At 44.0% G+C, this 8,539-nt stretch overlaps 1 protein-coding gene across 5 annotated transcripts in view; it reads right to left on the reverse strand.

The window, feature by feature from the left end:
• The window catches only part of Afg1l (AFG1 like ATPase), a 178,786-nt gene that overhangs the window by 116,041 nt on the left and 54,206 nt on the right, over nt 1-8,539 (reverse strand). The gene's annotated exons all lie outside the window — the stretch shown is intronic.

Below are 8,539 nucleotides of genomic sequence, written 5' to 3' on the forward strand. Positions count from 1 at the left end.
AAAAAAAAAAAAAAAATAGAAATAAACCCATCCCTTACCAGGATGCTCAGTACAGTGCTTTAAAACAGCCTCTGGCAAAACAAGAGATGCCTCGCATCGTGCAGAGAAAGCAAGGCATAAAATAGGGCAGGCAAAACAACGCTGGGCCACAGAGACACAGCGACTGTCTCTTCTAAAATTATTTCTTGTTCAAATCCATATTCAAAAAGTCCACTTAACGGCCACTTTTAAAAGAGGCTGTTAGAGTTCACAAAGAAATCAGCAATCGGGGTGGGGGTGGGGGTGAATCCACACACAACCTAATGCTGGGTGAAGACACAGGCTGACCACGGCCATCGGGGTGGGGGGCGCTCCACACTGCAGCTGCTGTGCAGCTAGCTACCCCGGCAGAAGAGTGCCTGGGCTTCCTTTACCAGCACATCTCAAAGAACGCCAGTTACATTTTGCCAAATGTGTACTAACTCCTCACCTTTTAAAATTTTCCCTCGGTTACCGGATACAGAAACGCGTGGGAATATTCCTATTTGATCAAGAAACGACAGGTTTCCAACTGACCTCTTATAGCACAGCCGGGCAAACCTGAGCTGCACAGGTCTAGCCTGCTCCTCTCTTCATGGCCGGTCTTCCTGATAGTGAAGGTTTACCCACCTACCTGAACCAAAGGAAATGAGGAGGGACAGCGGGACTGCAGGGGTTCTTTTTGTCTCAAGCAGTGACTTAAAAACATATTACCTAAGAGAAACTGCTGGAAACGCCTTCTATAAAAGACTCCTGGAACTTCAAGTGCTAGCTGAAGGAGAAAGAGACTGGCGGAGCTCAGTGGGAGCTCAGGATCACGGACAAATTTTGCTTTCACAAAAACATTCATAGAGAAGGTCCTTTTCAAATGCTTAAACACCAGTGGCATTTCTGATGAGGGGACAGAAGGAGCTTGCAAAATTCAGCAGTAACTGAACGTTTAAATTCGGTTTTGAAGCCAGGTCTAGCTTTCTCCATACATTTACTTTACAGTGAAAATCAATGAAATGTGACTCAATATTGGAAAACAAAGGCAGTCCTTTGACGACGTCCACGATGCTTTTTGGAACAAAAAAGGAAAAACAGCTTTTGTGCCCCGAGGTTCAGAGCAGAATATTCAGCTGGTAACACGGTACAAAAGCTTAAGCCAGAAATGGATGGAACAGATAGACAGTCGGGGTTTGTGGTCGAGCTCCACTTAGCTGTTTTTACATTATGGAATGTTTTTGTGCTAGCTGAGAAAATTAACTTGGAGGAGCTATGACTAATTAATAAAGCAGGAGTCACCCAGTGCAGCTGGATGCCAGCGTGGACACTTTGATCTTGGCCCTGCACTTGTCCTGCCTTACTGGGGAACAGGGATTTTACAGTGTAAGTGAACAGAAGACAATTGGCCCCACATTCTTGGAGAGCTGGGGTGTTCAGCACCCAGCATTTCATTACCATCCGGAACAAAGGACAAGGCTATGGAGTACCAATAAGGGTAGTCTGCGAGCAGAGAGTGGAGACGTTTCATTAGCATTAAAGAGAAGAGGTCTTTATGACCTAGGCTTGCCTTCCATCCTGACTCACTTAAAAAAAAAAAGTAATTCATTTCCATGTATAAGTGCTTGCGTCTCAGTCACCCGCTGATTGGTACCACGCCACAGAGTGACTGACAAACATAAGCATGCATTATCAGTAATTAGTATTAGCACAAAAACAAGCACCTACTTTTTATTAGCAGTTTTTAATAGCGCTCCGGATTTGTAAAAATGGCTAACAGTATCTGTTGAAGGATATTGATAGTTTACGGAGAATTTACACAGAGGTCTGCTCATCAAAGTGCTTTTTAAAAATACTACACTAGGGAGACATGTCTTCCCTCGGGATTCTGACGTCTTCAGAATCATCAGCAGTTTAGCGTATTCAAAGACTAAGTGGTTTAGCAGGTAACATATTCAAAGAAAATACAATAAATATTTGAAAGAAAACCTTCAGAACGCGGCATTCTTTCATTTCAGCATCTAAGACACACTTAAGAAAAATGAGCCTATGCAGACACATCCCTCAACCGTGTCTGAGTGTCACACTTGACAGGGATGCTCTGCAAAAGGCGAGCTAGATGCTGCTGACATAGCTAGCACCTTAAAGCCGCCTTAAATTCAGGAGCACAGGTAGACGGGTCCTTGCTTCTAAGCAGCAATAATTCCCATTTTTCTCCCCCTATAAAGTGGGTATTGCATTCATTCCCACCACCCCAAAGGCCAATCACATAGATTGAAACCAGCAACACTAATGAATGACAGAGTTCAGTTTTAAGAGGGAAGTGGCAGCTGCAGACAGACACACTGTCACTAAGAATAAAGCACCTAAAAATTCTCCTTTAATAAATCCAGCGAGTATCACACTAGGTTTAAGGGTGACTATTGGGTTCTGTTATTAAAATATCGACCAAACCCTACCTTCCTAGGTATTTAAACACATGACACAAGACTTTGAATACTAAGGAAAATAATAACTTAGCTGTTCCGAGTCAGAGCAAGGATGCTGGATTTAAGCTGCATGACCTCTGTGGCCACCGATTAGTCACATAACCTCTCTGGATATTTCCTCATCAATATAATGAAAGCAGCAACAGTACTTACTTTAGTAAGATATATGTTAAACTCTCAAGAAACATTAGCTAGGGTTATTATCTCTCTATATGGTATATACCCTCCATAGTAGTAATGCACTGCTATATAGAATCTTGATTGTAAATGGAAGGATAGATGCCACATACAGTAACAGGCATTAGGGTTGGCAGTTAAGAGTAAATCCTGCTCTTCCAGGGGAACCCTAGCTCAGTTCCCAGAACCCAGGCTAGGAAGCTCATAGTGCTTATAACTCTAGCTTCAGGGGAACCATGATTCCTTCTCACAGACAACCAACTTATGGGCATACAAGTATATAATTAAAACTAAAATAAAACCTTAGTTTAGAAGGAGAAGAGGAGGAGAAAGAGGAGGAGGAAAAGGAAGAGGAGGAGGAAGAGGAGGAGGAGGAGGAGGATGGGGAGAAGAGGAAGAGGAAGAGGAAGAGGAAGAGGAAGAAGAAGAAGAAGAAGAGAAGAAGAAGAAATAGTAGTAGAAGAAGGAAGAAGAGGAAGAGAAGGAGGAGGAGAAGAAGGAGAAGGAGAAGGAAGAAGAGGAGGAGGAAGAGGAGGAGGAGGAGAAGGAGGAGGAGGAGGAGGAGGAGGAGGAGGAGGAGAAAAAGAAGACGATGATGACGATCACAGGAGCCAGACAGCAGGATGGAGCATACTTTGAGTCCCTGCATTCAGGACTGTGTGAGGCAAATGGATCTGTGTGAGTTTGCAGCCAGCCTGGTCTACAAAGCAAGTTACAGAACAGTCAGAGCTACATAGAGAGGCCTTGTCACAAAGCAAAACAAGACAAAAACAAACAACAAAAGCACACAGACATAAAGCAAACACCCAGCAAACAGCACCCAACATTATAGGACATATATAAGGAGCTGAGATGCAGCTTGTAGATGAGTTGCCTAGCATGCAAGAGGCCTAGCGATAATCTCTAACACCTCCCCCACAAAAAAAACAAAAAGATAAAGAATATATAGACAGATAGAATGTAACATCCCAATTGCAAATAAATAAGCAATACCTCAAACATTTCATAAAAGACTAATTTAACTAGTAAATAGACAATTGAGAAAATGTTTATTGATACACAAATAATATAAATTAATAAGACATCATTTGTATCTACTAACAATTAAAATTATCAGGAAGTTCAAGACATTGATAGGAGAAAATGTAGGCGTAAGTTTTAGTTTTGGGGATCAACAATACTGATTTTGCTTGAGAAGTGTTATACACAAAGGTAGTAATATTTAATTAGGGAATGCTGTAAGTAAAGCTTACTGGGCCATCCTGGTGGGAGTTTGGAACGCCAAAACATGGGCAGTAAAGACTGTTCATGAAGCTTAGGCAAAAAGGACTCTGTTGGGAAATGAGCTAGAGGCCGTTTGTGTTACAGTCTGGCAAAGCAGGTGGTATGATCTGCTCACGTCCTGAAATTTTCATATGTAAGCAAGGCTGACTTCGAAGCCTTTGATTTGTTGTAGGGGGAAAGTCAGCCCAGCCTAGCATTCAGCTGTGTTTTTGTTTGATGCCAGGTTTACAGTGAGAAATCAGAGCAAAGAACACCGAGGCAGATGTAAAAGATAAAAACTAGGTTAAACTAGGCAAAGAGAAGAATGTGGGTGCATTTAAAGCTGTGGGACAAGGGTCTGGAGAGATGGCCCAATGAAGAGCATTTGCTGCTGTTGCAGAGAACCGGGTTTGGTTCCTACCACCCATGTGGCAGCTTACAGCCATGCATAACTGCAGTTCCAGGAGATCTGGTGCCCTCTGCAAGCACCAGGCACATATGCAGTGGACTTCAGTGCATGCAGGCAAACACTCATTTGCTTAAAATAAAAATAAACCTTTAAAAAAGCAGGAGAGGCTGAAGGGATAGCTCAATGGTTGAGCACCGGCTGCTCTTCCAGAGGACCTGGGTTTGATTCCTGCCACCTACATGACAGCTCACAACAGTCTTTACAACCAGTTTCAGGGGATCTGACATTCTTTTCTACCTCAGAGAGCCCAAAGCATGCATAGACACACATTCAGGCAAACATCTATGCAAATAAGATACAATAAATAAAATCTTCAATAAATAAAGGGCCAGCTGTGGTATGCACTCTCTTAATTCCAGTACTCAGGAGGCCAGAATAGATATGGATTTTCTGTGAGTCTGGGGCCAGCCTGATCTACGTAGAGTCTCAAGCCAGCTGGGGATATATAGTAAGACCCTGTCTCAAAATAGATAAATAAAGGTGTGGATAAAACTGTGTCATTATTTAAAAGAGAACCTCATTAAAGAGAATCCTCAACCCTGACTGGGACCATGGGAAAGATGCCTTGATGCAAAACTGTTGGGAGCCGTGAATCTTGAGAGGCATTTGCCATGGCAAGATGGCGCCTACTTCCGCTGTTAACTCCTAGTGGACAACTGTTTGCGCATGTGCATAGAGTACTGTTGGCGCATGTGCGTAGAGTGAAAAGACGCCATGTCACAGCCCATCCCGGGGCGTTACGTAGGGTAATGAGCGAACAGCCAATCATGAGCAGACACACCACGCTGTGGGCAGATACACGCACTGTGGTGTATATAAGCAGTGCGGATTTTGGGTTCGACCCTTTTTTCACTATGGATGGAGATAATAAAACAGTTGCTGCAGAAGGAACCTAGAGTGTCCGCGTGTCTTCTTTCCGGCGAGAGGACCACGCGGGCTACACAAAACCTCAACCATCAGAGGTTCCAATACAAAAAGTAAAAATATATTCGGAAATACGGTCCCTAACATACTTCAGGATGGTCCCTGAATGATAGGGACAAAGGTAACTGTGTCTACTAGTGTGTGTCCCCCATACAAGTATTTCCCTAGTTAGATCAAATTCATAAGAAATAGGCCAAGGCAAGCGTGCAGCTTAGCTACTTATAGACATGCATAGTTTATTTAGTTGTGGTACAGAAAAGGTCCTGTGGTATGGAGCCAGGCAACTGGAATAACCATCAGACCAAGTCTGGATGACACAGGAGATGACACATACCTCCATGATTAGTGTTAGCAGGCAAGACTCTTTAAGATCCTCTCTCACTCAGTGTGGTGGTTTGAATAGAATTGTCCCATCGGCTTCTATGGTTGAATGCTCAGTCCCAGTTAATGGAACTGCCTGGGAAGGATTAGGGGGTGTGGCCTGTTAGAGGAGGTATGATATTAGGAGGGGTGGGGTTTAAGGTTTAAAAACCCCAGGGCCATTTCCTGTTAACTCTCCCTCTCTGCTCCATGGTTGTAAACTCCTAAGTACTGCTCCCCACTGTGATGATGATGGACTAACTCTATCAAACCCTGTCAAGCCACCATAAACTCTTTTTCCTATAAGTTGTCTTGGTCATGGTATCTCTTCACAGCAATAGAAAAGAAACTAAGACACTGAAGATGTACCAAGGCAAAACCCCTGTGGCCTGTGTTTCTCTTAGAAGACTGGGCTTGTTTTAAATACCAAAGTAGACATTTTTCTTAATTTCTTCTCAAATATAAACCTAATGGAGAGTACTCAGACAGCCAAGCTCCTGTTTACGACTTCGTTATTTGTAGAACATTTTGATTTTTGCAAACCCTAGAACATATGCCTTCATGGGAGCCTTACTTAATCAAAAACAACAAAAATCTGTAACTGTGTTGATATAAAACCAGATACAGGGCTGGAGAGCTGGCTCAGTGGTTAGGAGTCATGGCTGCCCTTCCAGAGGACCCCGTTCGATCCCCACACCCACACGGCAGCTCACAATAGTCTGTAGCTCCAGTCCAGGAAATATGATGCTTTCTTCTGGGTTCTGTGGACAAGGCACACACACAGTGTATAGATATACTGGCAGGCAAATTACTCATACAACTAAAACAAAAATGCATGCACACATACACACACATATGCACATACACACAGACATCCATACATCATCACTCCCAATGGGCTCTCACAACTGCCTGTAACTCTAGTTTCCAAGGATCTGGTGCCCTCTAGCCTTGGTGGCCTTCTATACACACATGGTACATATAAGCTCATATAGGTAAACACACATAAATATGAAATAAATAAATGTAATATGGATATAAATATATACAGACTTTGTTCACTACAACATATTTATTTCATTCTTTGAAAAATTTTTAAGATTTATTTTATTTATTTTATGTGTATGAGTACACCGTAGCTGTACTAATGGCCGCGAGCCATCATGTGTGTGGCTGCTGGGAATTGAACTCAGGACCTCTACCGGACCACTCGCTCCAGCATAATTCACTGTAGCTGTCTTCAGATGTACCAGAAGAGGGCGTCAGATCTCATTATGGGTGGTTGTGAGCCACCATGTGGTTGCTGGGATCCGAACTCAGGACCTTTGGAAGAGCAGTCAGTGTTCTTACCCGCTGAGCCATCTCGCCAGTCCCATTCTTGGAATTTTAAAAGGAACCAAGTTAAAACATCTTCAAGTTCCCAAAAGTGTCATGGGCCCGACACTGTGCCCACTGGGCCAAATGAGTCCACCAGGCCTGCTAGCTATGGAGCCTTTTCAGGACCACGTGCTTCGCACATTCACAGTACAGTGGCCTCATTCACAGTGCAGTGGCCTCAGGACCGCGTGCTCTGCACACTCACAGTGCAGTGGCCTCAGGACCGCGTGCTTCGCACACTCAGTGCAGTGGCCTCAGGACCACGTGGCCTCAGGACCACGTGCTTCGCACACTCACAGTGCAGTGGCCTCAGGACCGCGTGCTTCACACACTCACAGTGCAGTGGCCTCAGGACCACGTGCTTCGCACACTCACTGTGCAGTAGCCTCAGGACTTCGCGCATTCACAGTGCAGTGGCCTCAGGACCGCGTGCTTCGCACACTCACAGTGCAGTGGCCTCAGGACCGCGTGGCCTCAGGACCGCGTGCTTTGCACACTCACAGTGCAGTGGCCTCAGTGGCCTCAGGACCGCGTGCTTCGCGCATTCACAGTGCAGTGGCCCCTGAGTTTCCTTAGTGTTGCCTTTCCAAACAAAGCTCTCATGCATAGGAACATGATAATTACCTCTCTGAATGTTTTTAACTTCATATTTTTAAAGTGAAAAGTAACAGCTCTTTTGTTTTTTTTGGTTTTTCAAGTCAGGGTTTCTCTGTGTAGCCCTAGCTGTCCTGGAACTCACTCTGTAGACCAGGCTGGCCTCGAACTCAGAAATCCACCTGCCTCTGCCTCCTAAGTGTTGGGATTAAAGGCGTGCGCCACCACCACCTGGCATAACAGCTCTTTTTAAAATTATGTTTCTTTCTTTATGCATTTATTTATTATGTGTGGGTGGGTGTGCGGGTCAAAGTGTACATGCAGATGTCAGAGGATGACCACATGGGTGCTAGGAGCCAAACTCAAGTCATCAGGCTTGATGGCAAGAATTGTTACCCACTGACCTATCACAGCAGCCCAACAACTCTTTTTTAATGCTATGAATTATTATTAATGTAAACTTGAATCATTAGACTTGAGCACAGGGGGCTCAAAACCATCTATAACTCAAATCTTGGAGGTTCCAATGCTCTCTTCTGCGCTCCATGGGCACAGCACATATGTGGTATATTTACATACAGGCAGATAAAACACACAGACACATAGAATAAAATAAACAAATCTTTAAAATGAAATAAAAAATTAACTATACAGACTAACATATTAGAACCATGTTAGTTAAGAGGATAACAATGGAAAATGAGAAGACATGGCCCTTTCTGACTACGGTGATTAGATTGAGATACTCCCATAAGTCTCGGGCATTTGAATACTGACTTGGTCCCCAGTTGGTGATCACTGTGGAGGATTAGAATATATGGCCTTGCTGGGGGGAGTATGTCACTGGGGGTAGGGGAGAGAGCATGGCCTTGCTGGGGGCAGT

This window comes from Mastomys coucha, unplaced genomic scaffold (genome assembly GCF_008632895.1).
Source record: "Mastomys coucha isolate ucsf_1 unplaced genomic scaffold, UCSF_Mcou_1 pScaffold3, whole genome shotgun sequence".
Taxonomy (NCBI): Eukaryota; Metazoa; Chordata; class Mammalia; order Rodentia; family Muridae; genus Mastomys; species Mastomys coucha.